We start from the raw sequence: 14,540 nt of genomic DNA on the forward strand, positions 1-14,540 counted from the left end.
TAAATGGTTACTGTGTCAGCGGTGGGTATATCAATCCCTGCGGACCTGCTTGTTGCCCCTGAGAATTGTTCGCAAATGGGTAGCTTTGCAGGGCTGGGAAGACCAGCATTTGCTGTTGTAGTTGTTGGGGTACTTGTTTCCCCACGCGCCCCTTCGCGCTCCTCTTTGGGTTTCCCGGCAATAGCTGACCATTTGCATGATATTTACTCCTGCATTGCTTAGCATAGTGCCCAGATTTAGCACAACGGTTGCATACAACATCACTGATTGCACTTGGCCTAAATGTTGTTTTCTGGACAGTACACTGTGACTTTATGTGCCCTTGTTGTCCACAATTATAACACTTCACTGAAGGTCTTAACACTGCAACAAGAGCTGCCATTTTATGTTCAACTGAACCAACTTTCGAGCAAGCAGTAACCATTTCAGACAAGGTGGGTTCCCGAGGCAAAGTGTCAATAATCTTTCTGCAGTCTGGGTTTGCATTTTCTTTAGCCAATTGTACACACAATTTCTCTTGCAAAGTTTCATCATCTACCTGTTTCTCAATAGCGGCAGCAAGTTTTTCTGCAAACTGCAAAAATGGTTCTCTTGTCCCTTGTTGTATAGTAACATATTTCTGCTTTGGAGCTGCCATTTCCATTGTTTTAGTTAAGGCACTCATGCCAATTTGCTGAGCTTGTGCCAAAATTGAAGGATCCCACCTTGCCTGTCAATCTGGATTAGCAAAAGGCCCAGAGCCCAGTAGGGCATCAACATCCACAGCATGACGAGGGTCGTGTTGAGGCAATTGCTTATTTGTTAAAGCCGTGCGCTCAGCCACTTGCCTCCAAGTTTCTTGAAATACACCATATTGTACTGGCTGGAATAGAATTGTAGCAAGATGAGTGATATCATAAGGTGCAAGCAAATCTGCATTAATCACATGTATTAATTACATTACCTCTGAGGAATTAATACCATACTGAGCTACTTTCGATTGGAGGTCTTGCACAACCCTCCAGGCGAAGACGTGATGACTGTTGTTCTGTGCTGTTCCAGGAGCTGCTTTGAAAACTGGAAAAGCCATAGGGTTATCACAAGCAACATTTGCATTGGCACTGTTCTCCTGAGGTACTCTTGGAGCACCTAACCTTTCTATGATGTCCCAATTCTTTTCTTCAACTGCTTTCCTCCTAACAAATTCCCAAAACTCCTGAGGGTGTCGAGGAAGCACAGTTACTTGACATGGAGGCAAAGTCCATGGGGCAGTAAGGCTAGAGCTCTTACAAGATGAAGGGGCCAGAGCTCCTTGCCCCAACACAGGTGTTACTGCGGGAGACTCATCACTTGACTCGCTGTTGCTGCCACTGTCAGGTAAAGGAGGATACATCCTTGCAGGTTGTCCAAGCATCTCAGAGGGGAGCGGGGGGGCAGACGGCTGGACCAGAGAGGAGGGAAGCGGGGGGGCAGATGGCTGGGCTTTTCTCTCTGCTAGAGACATTTCAGCTAACTGGCATAGCGGTGTAGTATATACAGGCACCATCGAGAGCTGCTGCGCAGGTGTGAGATAAGGAGGCTTAGGGGTCTGATAAGAAGAGGCTAGGGCAGGTTGCCCAGAAGTTTTGGCAGCTTTCCCAGAAGCCTTGGCAGCTTTCCCAGAAGCTTTGGCACCCAGCCCAGAAGCTCTGGCAGCTTTCCCAGAAGCTCTGGCAGCGTGCCAGGTAACTCCCATGGCATCCGAACTTTCTTCACCAAATTCCCCATCAGAGCCCCCTTCTACCTCAGAGGCCCCCTCTGCCTCAGCCCCCCTGTCAGGTTCTGTTATCAGCCCCGACTCTTCGTCCGCATCTTTCTCCGTTTCTCTCTCTACTTTCCATTCTTGTAAAGCCTCAAAGAGCGAGTTCCCGGTTACTGCTAAATCAACAGCTGTTTTATCTCCCGCTCGAATAACTTGCCAAAGTCTGTCCCCGACTTTCTTCCATGCCTTAACACTAAATGCTGTGTTGGGATCAGTGCCAAAATTCTGTGATTTAGCCCACAGCAATATATTACGAAGCGCATAGTCTGACGTATTAATTCCCTTATTTCTTAACAAAACTTTCCATGTAGACAGAACACTTTCTTCGTCTTTAGATAAATTTTGTCCCATTATTACTAGTTGGTGGCTCACCTACTTCCAGGTGTCTTGATTGGAGGAAATCAGGTCCGGACCTCCCTGTGGCTTCCACCTGCCACTCTCAGCTGCACCAACGCCGCCTCCCCCACTACGTCCCAGTGGGTCACGGTTGCCAATTGCTAGGACCCCGTATGGGCCCCCACCAACTATGTTCTTATCACGTCGGCGTCACCAAAATGTCGCAGTCGAGGCGGTCACGACATAAAGCACAGACCACAAGCAGTCTCAGTTGGTAACACTTGGCAACAGTTTATTAATGAAAATGGCTGATCTTTTATACACTTTCCAGTTGTTTACCCTTCTTCTACCTTAGCTATTGGCCACAATAATTCAATATCATGCCATTGGTGAAAAGTTACTCTGACTCCACCTAACTTTCTAAAACCGCTTCATCCAGCTGCAGAATGCTCTTATCTTCCTTCTCTCGATCTCCTTGGTTACGGCCTTGGAGAAAGCTCCTTATCAGCTTCTTCTTCTTCTTACTTCTTGCTCCTTTAGCTAACAGGCCCGCTGCTAGCCCCTTCCACAGGCAGACAAAAGCGAACTGTGATTGCCCCCTTGTGACAAGGTGTAGGAGCGGAAGGGCCAGTGTTTGTAAAGGTGCCTTTTTCTGCAGATTAAGTTATTTGGAAACAAATTAGTTGGAACTTATAGAGAAAATCCTGATAAGGTGGCACGAGTAGTAAAAATGGTTATAAAAACTCAGAATCCTGACTAGGATGACATACAAGTAATATTAGATACCTTGATGGATTCTACTGAGAAAGAGATGGTACATAAGGCAGCCAAAGAAAGGGCAAGGGAGAATATCAGAAACAGGCTTGTAACAGGAACTTTAGATGAGAAATTCCCAATTGAGGATCCAAAATGGGACCCTAATTTACCTTGAGGTATGAGGAAACTACGGAAATATCAGGAGTGGATCCAAATAGGAGTTCAGAATGTTGTGCCCAAAACTATAAATTGGTCTAAACTATATGAGATTTGGCAGGAAAAGAAAGAATCTCCCACTGCGTTTTTGGAGAGGCTTAAGGAGGTAGCAAGGAAATACACAGATCTCCAAATAGACACAGAACAAGCAAAGGTTCAGCTCGCTCTCATATTCTTAGTTCAGTCACACGATGATATTCAGAAGAAATTGCAAAAATTAGAAGGGGACGAATTAAGGAATTTGGATAAGCTACTTGAGGTAGCCTGGAAAGTATATAATAATCACGAAAGAGAAGCTAGTAAAAGGCAGCAGCAAAACCTTTTGGCAGTAATACAAGGAAAAGGGAACCCAAATTTCAGGAGACGTAGCAGAAGTGGTCAAGATAAAAGACCAGTAATGCAAGGGTTAAGCCTAAATCAATGTGCGTATTGCAAATAGGAAGGACATTAGAAAAAAGAATACCCAAACTTGAACAAACGGATTCACAAGGGCAATCAGTTCCAGCAAGAAAACATTGCCAAGGCAGTGGTGTTAGGCAAATATAACTAGCTGACTAGACGTGGAACCTGTAAAACAGGTTCAGGAGCCTGTCATAAATAAACAGTAGAATTTAATACACCAGTAAAGAAACCAAATAGGTGAATATCGATTAGTGCAAGATTTGAGAGCAATAAATAAAATAAGAAAGGACATTTATCCAGTGGTAACAAATCCCTACACATTGCTAACATCCGTAAAAGAGCTATATAAATAGTTTACTGTAATTGATTTAAAAGATGCCTTTTTCTGCATACCTCTTGACAAAGAAAGTAGGAAACTGTTTGCCTTTGAGTGGGAAAACCCAGGGAATGGAAGAAAGACCCAGCTCACCTGGACAAGGCTGCAAAAACAGTCCGACCCTATTCGGGGCTGGCAAAGGAACTGGAGATTTGGACCGAAAATGGGCAAGTACCAAGAGACCAATGCCTGTTGTTGCAGTATGTTGATGATATACTAATAGCTACAGAAGAAAAAGCAACCTGTATAAAGGTAACCATTGAGATTTTAAATTCACTGGGAATGGGAAGTTAAAAGCATCCAGAGGAAAGGCACAAATTGCCCAACAGACTGTGATTTACCTGCGATGTGAAATTTCACAAGGGCAACGAAAACTAGGTACTAACCGTTTCCAAGCTATTTGTGCTATTCCAGAGCCCCAGAATTTACATGAGCTGCGAGTCTTCCTCGGGATGGCAGGATGGTGTCGCCTGTGGATCATGGACTATGGACTGATGGCGGAAGCCCTGTATGAAGCTCAGAAGACGCAGCCATTCACCTGGGGCAAGCCACAGAAAGAAGCCTTCCTAAAATTAAAGGAAGCACTGACAACTGCTCCAGCATTAGGGTTACCTGATCTGTCTAAAGATTTTCAGTTGTTTGTACATGAAAGGCTGTGCCTAGCACTAGCAGTCCTGATCCTACATCTGGGAAGCTGGAAAAGGCCGGTGGGCTACTTTTCCAAACAACTTGACAACATAAGTGCCGGGTGGCCTCCATGTCTGCATGCAGTTGCAGCCACTGTGATGCTGATACAAAAAGCCAGGAAGCTTACTATGGGAAGGCACATAGATGTCTATGTACCACACATGGTAACCACTGCCTTAGAGCAGAAGGGGAGCCATTGGCTATCTCCAAGCAAGATGATAAAATTCAAGGTAGTCCTGACTGAGCAAGATGATGTCACATTGAAAACAACTAACCTTTTGAATTCAGCTTTGTTCCTAGGTACCACAACTGAAGAAGGCCCATTAGAGCACGACTGTGTAGAAGTAATAGAGTACACCTATTCAGCAAGAGAAGACCTGAAAGATGTCCCACTAGAGCAGCCAGAGTGGGAACTGTTTACAGATGGGAGCAGCTTCATGGAAAACGGAACCAGATACGCTAGATATGTGGTAACAACAGTCAATACAGTAGTGGAGGCAAAGGCATTACCACCAAATACATCTGCCCAGAAGGCAGAACTGATTGCTTTAACCAGAGCACTAGAACTAAGTGAAGGATAAAAAGTAAATATATAGACTGACTCAAAATATGCTTTTGGAGTGGTGCATGTACACAGAGCACTGTAGAAAGAAAGAGGATTATTATCTTCTCGAGGTACACACATTAAACATCAGGATGCAGTCCTACAATTGATAAAGGCAGTACAAAAACCTGAACAAGTGGCAATTATACACTGTAAAGCACACCAATCAGGAAACTCCAAAATCTGTGAGAGAAATCGAAGGGCAGACTGGGCAGCCTGACAGGTTGCTCTAGAGGTGCAAACAACAATGGCATTGATACCTTTAAAGCTTAATGTATCCCAATTCAATTTGCCTCCAACACCAAAATATTCAGTAGAAGATGAGAGACTGGCACGTTTGCTAAAGGCACAAAAGAATTCAGAGGGATGGTATGTGACTGCACAAGGACAGATAGTGGTACCCCCCTTGATAATGAGAGAAGTTCTACAAATTAAACATAACGAATGCCATTGGGGTGCAGAGGCATTGGTAAAATTGCTAAAGCAGAGTTTGATTTCAGTACGGATGTTAACAATGGCAAAATCAGTAATGTCAAAATGTGATATCTGCTTAAAAAACAACCCAGTGGCCAGGCAACAGGCACAGTTAGGAAGAATTCAGATAGGAAGAGAGCCAGGAGACTATTAGCAGGTAGATTTTGTAGAACTACCAAGAACTCGAGGATACAAATATCTGTTAGTGGGGGATGACACATTCTCTGGATGGCCAGAAGCCCTTCCCTGTCGCACGAAGCAAGTAAATGAAACAGTTAAGTGGTTACTACAAGAGATTATTGACAGGTTCGAGGTACCCCTAGGGGTATCATCAGATAGGGGACCCCATTTCATAGCTACAGTAGTAAGAGAGGTAAGTAGATTGCTGGGGATAAATTGGGACCTCCACGCACCGTGGAGACCCCAGTCAAGTGGACAAGTAGAGAAGATGAATCAGACACTAAAAAGGCAAATCAGTAAAATATGCCAAGAAGTGAAGCTGCACTGGCCCCAGGCTTTACCACTAGCACTGTTGAGGATTCAGATAAAGCCTAGGAACGACATGTCAGTCAGTTGTTATGAGATATTGTGTGGGAAACCATATGAATCTCCTGAGCCTAACCCTAATGTACACATCACAGGAAAGCAGAAAGTGTATAATTATGTTCTGTCTCTCGAGAAAACTCTAGCTCGGCTCCGGAGCATCCTCGTGTGGAATAGACCGCTGACTCTCGAGAATCCAGTTCATAACATACATCCAGGAGACAAGGTGTACATTAAAACTGGAATGGAGAACCACTGAAAGAAAAGTGGGGTAGACCCCATCAGGTACTGCTGACCACCTTTACAGCAGTCAAAGTAGCCGGCATAGACCCCTGGATTCACTATACCTGAGTGAAGAAAGCCCATCCTGGATCACAGACTGTGTACACTGTGGAACAAACAAGGCTGCAGATAAGATGGGTTTAATTGCTTTGAGAACGCTATTAGTAATTGTGCCAATGTTATGGTCATTAATGTCTTTAGGATGTTGAATGCAAAAAGATCAACTAACCACTCTTCATTCTAGAATGAAGAGAGAGGTACAAGCAGAAACACAGGTGATAAAAGTTTCTAATGCAGTTCTGGCTGAGATTGTAATGATTGGATTAGTCAAAGATTTTGCCAAAATGCAAAACACCAGCTGAATAACTGCCTGTCTGCCAATACCAAAGGCAGCAGGAGACCCAGTAAATTGGGGAATCATAACATCAAAACTACCTGAAATACAAAAGAATAAAACAATTGCATGCAAACAGGTACCTGGGTCGAGGCAAGTAGTCAAGGAAACTTGAGAGAAAATAAGAACATGGATGAGACCTATGAGCCAGAAAGACTGTATTCTAAGTGATGGAATACTAGGAACCCCTATGGGAGAATCGGGAGGCATCACACAATGGCAATGCCATTTACCACACTATAAAAAGATTATAGAAAATGTTACAGAAACCACGTTGGTATGGAAATGTGAGGCCAAGGATCGGAAAGATCAGATAGAACCTTGGGACAGTGCGTGGTCTGTGAGTATTCTTCAAAGATTCCAATGTATGGCAAACACCCCTTAGTGTATTAAGTGGGAAGGATCCGAGAATGAAACAGACCCAGCAGTAATGTACACTGACACCAGTAGCAGAACGAGGGCAGACAAAGTAAGTGTGTGGGCATGTAATAAAACTTATGACTACACTTCTTATGATGCAGAGATAAAAAAGATGCCAGCCCTGGCAATAGCCCTACAAATTGGTTGCGCTTGCGGAGGGATCAAACATAAACAAAGCAAAATGAATTATAAAGTAGTCGTAGGATGTACCAGGAGTACAATCCGAAGTCCAGGACAATTTGTATGGGGAACAAGTGATGGTACCTGGACAACACATCTGCTTGTAGACGAGAAAGTAAAAGAAATTACTTTAGGCCTCCCAACCTTATGTCCAATTTAGAAAAAGTCCCCATTTAATGGAAAACATGAACTTCTGCAGATAAGAGCAACACAAGAAGTTCTAGACAATGAAAATCCAGATGACACTTAGCAAGAACCCTCTAGTGGAGTGAAATTTGGGTGGGCCCTAAAGTCTTTGCTTGGTCCTATAGCAAACTATAAGAGCAGAGAGATGCTGTACAAACTAACAGGTCAAGTAGGTAGACTGGCAAGAGTCATCTGAGAAAGATTTAAAGAGTTAAACGTACAATTAAAAGCTACCACAAAAATGACTTTACAAAATTGATTAGCCCTAGATTTGTTACTCCTGAAAGAGCATGGAGTATGTGGATTTTTAAAGGGACAGGTTGATCATTGCTGCATTCACATCCCGACTGTAACTGCAGATGTAGAATATGACATCAATCAGTTGAAACAAATAGAGCATGAAGCACAAGAAGAGCAAAAGGATTTGACTACAGGCTAGTTAATTTAAAAGGTTAGGGTAGAATGTGAGTTCATGGAATAAATCTGTCATTGAGAGTATGATAATCTTACTAATTGTATTCTTAGCAATTTAGTTAGTTTAGAGCATTTTGCAAGCAGAGAAACACAAGAAAACGTCCTGGAACCAGAAAATAATAAAGGCACTGACACAAGATTCACGCTCACCATCTTCAGGCTCTCCAGCTCGTGACAGCATTCACGACAACGTTTACATCAATCATAGATTTGAAGAATGTCAAGTATAAATTGAGAAGTAAAGGACTGTATTAAGGGAAAGCATTTACACCTATAGTGAAGTGAAAATGCTTTCAAAGGGGGGAGAATGATAGTGCGGGCTCTGGAAAATGTTAAAGATAGACTCTGAAAATGTTAGGCTTGGTGTTTTGTCAGATCACTGCACCTGCGTAAGCAGTATGATAAATTATATACTTGTTAGATGTGATGATTGTTTTGTAATTAAGTATAATTATTGTATAATCATAAGAAGAATCATGAGAAACTATGTTGGAAATGTAAGGGGGGCTATGCTTGGCTGAAATCTATGTATACAGTAGAACAATATAAGTTTAATAATTAACATGAAAGTTATATAACGATAGAATATAAAGACATGTTCATCTTGAATGTATAGTCGGAATCAGATTTGGGTTGAAATACCCTGATTCCCAGAGCTCTTAATAAAAGCACCGACATAATCATTTTTGTGATTATGTGTTTCTGAATGCTAACAAGGGGATTGAGTCTTTCATTAGTAAATTTACAGACCACACTAAGCTGGGATTGTGTGTCAATCTGTTGTAGGGTAGGAGGACTCTGCAGAGAGACTTGGAATGGTTGAATGGATGGGCAGAGTCTAACAGGATGAAGTTTAATAAATCCAAGTGCCGAGTCCTGCATTTTTGGCCACAGTAACCCGCCACAACATTATAGGCTGGGGGCAGTGTGGCTGGACAGTGCTCAGGCAGAAAGGGACCTGGGTGTATTGGTTGATAGCCGGCTGAACATGAGCCATCAGTGTACCCCGGTGGCCAAGAAGGCCAATGGCATCCTGGCTTGTATCGAGAACAGTGTGGCCAGCAGGAGCAGGGAGGTCATCCTTCCCCTATACTCGGCACTGGTGAGTTCACACCTTGAGTACTGCGTCCAGTTCTGGGCCCTTTGGTTTGAGAAGGATTTTGAGATGCTTGAGTACGTCCAGGGGAGGGCAATGAGGCTGGTGAGGGGCTTGGAACACAAGCCCCATAAGGAATGACTGAGGGAGCTGGGTTGTTTAGCCTGGAGAAAAGGAGACTGAGAGGCGAGCTTATCACTCTCTACAACTTCCTGAAAAGTGGTTGTAGTCCGGTGGGGGTTGGTATCTTGTCACCCTGATTTTTTGAGATTTTCTAAGCCATCTGATGTTGACATTTTTGTAACGAACTTTCTTACACACTTTGTGTAAATAACTCATTGTTTTGCGTTCTTTTATGGAGGAGGAGAAATTTGATGGACTGTTGGTTTGTCCAGTGTCATTGGAGAGGTGGCAGTGTTACCCTCCAATCCACTGTCACTTTTGGAAAATTATAAATGTTGTTTTGGAGACAGAAAATAAACTTCCCTTCTTTCTTCACGTGGAGAGCAACGGTGCGCACTTGTGTTCTTATGTGTCCTATAGTGACATCTGGAGACCGCCGAAGTGTACTGCAGCTTAGGCTGAGACACAGTCCGGATTGCCGGTGAGGTCGTGTCCTTCCCCCCACCCTGTTTTGCGCTTTGCCTGCTGTTCTTGTGGTGATGGCAACCTCTGTGTGTTTCGAGGATTCTCTTGTTTTGGATCTCTGGTGGGAGGTCCTGGAGTGGAAACAGGTTTCCGTTTCCTGGAGTGATTTTAAGAGGCTGTTTCTGTGGGCCAGAGAGCAGGGGTTTTTTTTGGACCCTGTGAAGGCGTTCTCCAGGGAGGCATGGTCTCTCGTGGGGGTCCACCTCATGGAGACCCTCTGATGATTGCATCGTGGACGTGGGGTTGCTGCTGGTGCAGTGGAAAAAGTGTGAGGAGATTTGGCAGGGGTCTGGTTCTTGTAGCCCTCAGAGTTCCCAGGGGGGCCCTTCTGTTTCGGATGAGGGGCAGTTTGAGTTTCTGTGCGATGTGGAGCCCTCCCTCTCGCCCCAGGATGGTGTACTGGGGGACGGGTGGACGGGTCCATACCGGGGGGTGGCGATTGTTCCCCTGGGGTGGATTGGGCTTCCGGCCAGTGGGACCTGCATCTGGGGGATTGACCCCCGTGGGCCTCCTGGGGCTCTGTGGAGTCAGCTGTCCGTCCTCGTCCCGCTCACAAAGAGGGGGTCCACCCTCTCTTTGTGCCTTCCTGTAACTTGGGGATGGCGGGGAGCCTCTGGATCAGCCTCCGCCTCTGCTTGAGTCTGATTGGGTGACAACTCTTTGTCTGAATTGTGGTGTTTCCACCAGGTTCCCCCTGAGTGCGGCAGAGGCGGGTTAGCCTGCCTCCGAGTTGGGCTCATCGTCAGGGGGGGTGGCTTTGCCCATCTCTGGGCCTGCGCAGCCTGCTGGGCATGCACAGTCGGTGGGAGCAGCTGGGGGCGGGGTGTCGGTCAGTGCTCTGTCCCGCCCCGCTTGAGTGGGCATGCAGCCCGCCATGCTCCTCTCGGCAGGTCAGTGCCTGCTTTTGGGTCTTGCATCACGGGTCGGAAGCTCATAGAGGCCCTGCCCAACTTCCTTGTGCCGCCCCGCAGCGACATGGCTCCGCAAGCCGTGCCTCTCTCCGCGCTCCGCCCCTCTCCCGTGGGGGGGGGGGGGGGGGGCGTGCCCGTCTCGTTCCGATCCGCGCCGGGCTTGCGAGCCGTGCCTGCACCTGCGTCCACCACGGTGCCCTCTGCCGGGGCGCTGAGGTATTTACCTTTAACACGACTGCTGACGCGGCCGGCTGGAGGCCGATGGGTTCCCGGGGCCGTGGCCCCTCTGCGTCGAATTTGTGGACGCTCCCCCTGTGCCCGGTGACCGCGCATCCGAGGGACCCTGGGCGTTTCTGGTGAGAAGCCAAAACTAAGTCTGACGAGATGTGTGAGCCTGCTTCCTTGCGGCATTCACAGGATCGTGAAGGGGGATCCTCTGGCTCTGCTGGTGCTGCAGGATGCGCAGGGGTGAGTGGTGTTGAGCCGGCTCCCAGTCAGTCATCTGCTCTTGTCCCTGTGGGGCTCACGAGGCGGGACACAGCAGGTGCTGTGGCCTTGCCAGGGGGTCCCCAGGCTTTCCCTGTGCTCAGGAGTGTTACTCATAACATCCATAAACCTATTTCATATAAACTGGAGAAGGAAGTCGGTGAAGTGGTTGCTCAGCCTGGTGTGGGATCTGCTGAAGTTATGCAGATGCTCCGCAGTGAGACAGAGTACAGATCCATTCTGAATTAGGTGAAGCGTCTAGCAGCGGTGAAAAGTCTGTGAGGCCAAAGTAGAAGGAAAAACTCGCATGCCGAGACAGCAAGGAGACAGAGAAAGAAAAACAGAAAAGACCACGAGGTCAATTTGCCCCCGACCTAGGAATTCCTTTGATAAAGAAGAACTGGCGATAAATGTCACGCAGAATGAATAAGTATGAACCTATTGTGAAAATGTATGCATATGCATTTAGAAGGGGGAATAAAAGGAGACCTGAGATTTTCAGGGGTACGCATGCCTTTTGAGGAGAATTTTCTCCATATGCGTCCAGCGCTGTAAATAAACATACCGAGCTTTACAACTTTTATAAAGTTGTGAGGTTTCTTCTTTTCTCTGCAAAACATTATGGCAAGCCAGGCAGGAGTTCTCTGTCCCCGCAGGGGCAGGGAAGATAGATGGACCTCCAAGGCGCGCCCTAAGATTTTTTTCCTAGTGGAGCTCCGCTTGTCTCAACTTGCCACCTGCGAAGACAGACAACGACCTGCTGGCCTGCGGAGGAAGATACAGTATGTACTGAGGGGCCCCCGGGGGAGGGAAAGGAGAGCAAGGGAGTAAACCACCCAGAGACGTCTGAGTATAGCTGATAGAGCAGCTGTATTAGAGACGAAGTTCATCGTTCTGATAGAGCAGAACCGCTAGTGGCTCCGGGAGTGAGCTGGGTGAACCCGTGTATGTGTGTATTGGGGGTTCATTGTTCTGATAGAGCAAACTGCTGAGCCCGTGTGTGTTTTGTTTATGTGTGTGTGTGATGTCTGGACACTGTGTTGCTGTATGGTTAATGTGTGCATTGTGTAGTCAGTGCACTGTGTTTCTAATCGTGCAAGTGTATAAGTGTATGGTATATAAAAGAGAGTAAATCTACAGTGCCCTTCAGTGCGGGGGGGGGTCAGTACTACCCGTGTTTGAAGCAGCCGAGTGAAGCCAGAGGCACCGGCTGCAGCAGGCTGCGAAGGCAAAGAGAGAAGTGCCCTGTGGAGAAGCGAGTAAAGGAATGTCAGTGATAGTATTTATTGTGTTTAAATGTAGTGATTTGTGTAGATTTAGTACATTTTAACCGTGAGTATGAGCTCAGAGAGTTCCTTTGCCTTAGATGTTTAGATTTAATCTCTAGACTGTGTGCTGTTATTTTGATTGTGTCCAAGAAAAATTGATGTGAGTAAATGCCGAATTATAGTATGCTGTGTTGTGTTGAGAAAAGTGAGCACTTTGAGAAATATGCCCCTTCCCAGTGATTTTGTGTGGTGATTTTCTTCCGCTGCATTGTGGCAATTTGATTCTCAGATTGTATAGTAGTGTTTGTAGAGATTTTAAGATTTTGTTGAAACAAGAGTAGCATTTTACACAAGAGAGCTATAGTACGGTGATTTATGCTTAACTACGATAAAGCGAGTTAAAAGAATTCCAAGAATTCTCCCCCTCACAGCAATTCAAGCCTTGGCTCTAGTGAATTTGAGATAAAGAGTGGGGGGGGGGTGCGTGTGTCTGTGTCTGCAGGTATATCAGAGTTTCGGCTGTGACTAGCACAGCCTTTTTGCAAAGCAGCAAAACAAGTGTAAGTAGACACAGTGCTTAATTAGATTGTGCAAGAAGAGAACTAGAAAAGACTGATATTTTGTAAAACAGAGTTTATATAGAAGAGATGAATGAGATGAATTAGTTAATGAGACTTATGAGATTTATGGGACTTCAGCTAGTACTGCAGTAAGTCTAGACTAGAAACAATCTGCTGTAAAGATTTAAAGTTCTCTGTAACAAACAGAATAGCCTGCTTTTGTGAGCAATTTCGAAGAGCCTTTAGTGCATTAAAAAGCTAGCATGCTGTTTGAGGTGACAGTGGCTGTCCCCTGGGCACAAGGACAGCTCTGGCTGCCCTGTCTCCCCAGGGAACACGGGAATAGCCTGTAAGCAAAAGCTAGATGTGCAGGTATTATCGCAATGCGGTGTTTGTGAGAAACACTAGTATTACTGTTTTGCTGTTCTAATAAGTGTCAGGGCACATGCCCCGAATGTAAATTAGAGGTTTCTAGTCAAGCAGATTCAGAACCTAAAGTCATAGAGCTTGTGTGTGAGAATCACATCTGATAACTGCCACCTGGAGCTGTGTGTATAAGAAGAAAGTTGAAAAACTGTAAAAGTCTGTAAAAAAGATTGAGTAGAAGCAAGATAGGGCCAAGAGAAATAAATAATGAGAACTGACCAGAGCAAATGCAAACAAGTTCCTAAATTAGCTCCTTTTGGGAGGGGCTCACTGAGAAGTGGTTGCCAGTAAGACCAGCTCAGAAAATAAAAATATTTATAATACTTCATTGCTGTTAGTACTGTTTTGTAATAGGAAGATAAATGAGATAGAGTTTGTGTATGCTGAAATGTCTTTTTGTTTTAAGAAATCACCCAGAATAGCAAAGAGTCTGTGAGATCAGACCGCTCTCTGGTCTTGGCCCTTGAAAAGGAAAACAAAGCAAAGAGAAAGCAAATCAAACATGTTGTTCAGCATGCAGCATAAGATAGCAACGTATGAAATCAGGCAAAGATTATCATGCTGAAATGCAAAGCAATCACAGTTCGCAAAATTAATACATATGATTTGTTAAAAGCTCCTCCCAAGGTAAGGGAGGAGGGGTAAACATGACCTCCCCAAAAGAGAAGAATTTTTCTCAACACAAGGGTCATATATTCAGTTTTAAATAAAGCTTTAGTACCTGTGGAGAATGTTTATGTTGCAGTGTGGAGAATGAACAACTGGCCAGTCTGAGAAGGCATGCTTTTGCAAACCTTTAAAGTAACATGTGTACTATGTGTACCTAAAAGCTTTTGTACAATTTGCTCAATTTGCTAAACATTCTCAAATGAGAAAGGTTACTCTGGAGGCAAATAAAATAAAGATGTTAGGCTTAACATTAACGGACACTGAAATTAAGAAAGACATTAGTAAGGAGATATTAGAATAAGTAAATACGTGTTTTTAAGAATATGGGCCTCTGCTGTACCAGAGAGAGTGAAAGATGCTCCCCCA

The 14,540-nt window shown here is 45.1% G+C and overlaps 1 protein-coding gene across 1 annotated transcript in view; it reads left to right on the forward strand.

Moving 5' to 3' along the window:
• The window catches only part of LOC141726976 (Golgi phosphoprotein 3-like), a 200,415-nt gene that overhangs the window by 57,477 nt on the left and 128,398 nt on the right, over positions 1-14,540 (forward strand). The gene's annotated exons all lie outside the window — the stretch shown is intronic.

Source organism: Zonotrichia albicollis, chromosome W, assembly GCF_047830755.1.
Source record: "Zonotrichia albicollis isolate bZonAlb1 chromosome W, bZonAlb1.hap1, whole genome shotgun sequence".
Taxonomy (NCBI): domain Eukaryota; kingdom Metazoa; phylum Chordata; class Aves; order Passeriformes; family Passerellidae; genus Zonotrichia; species Zonotrichia albicollis.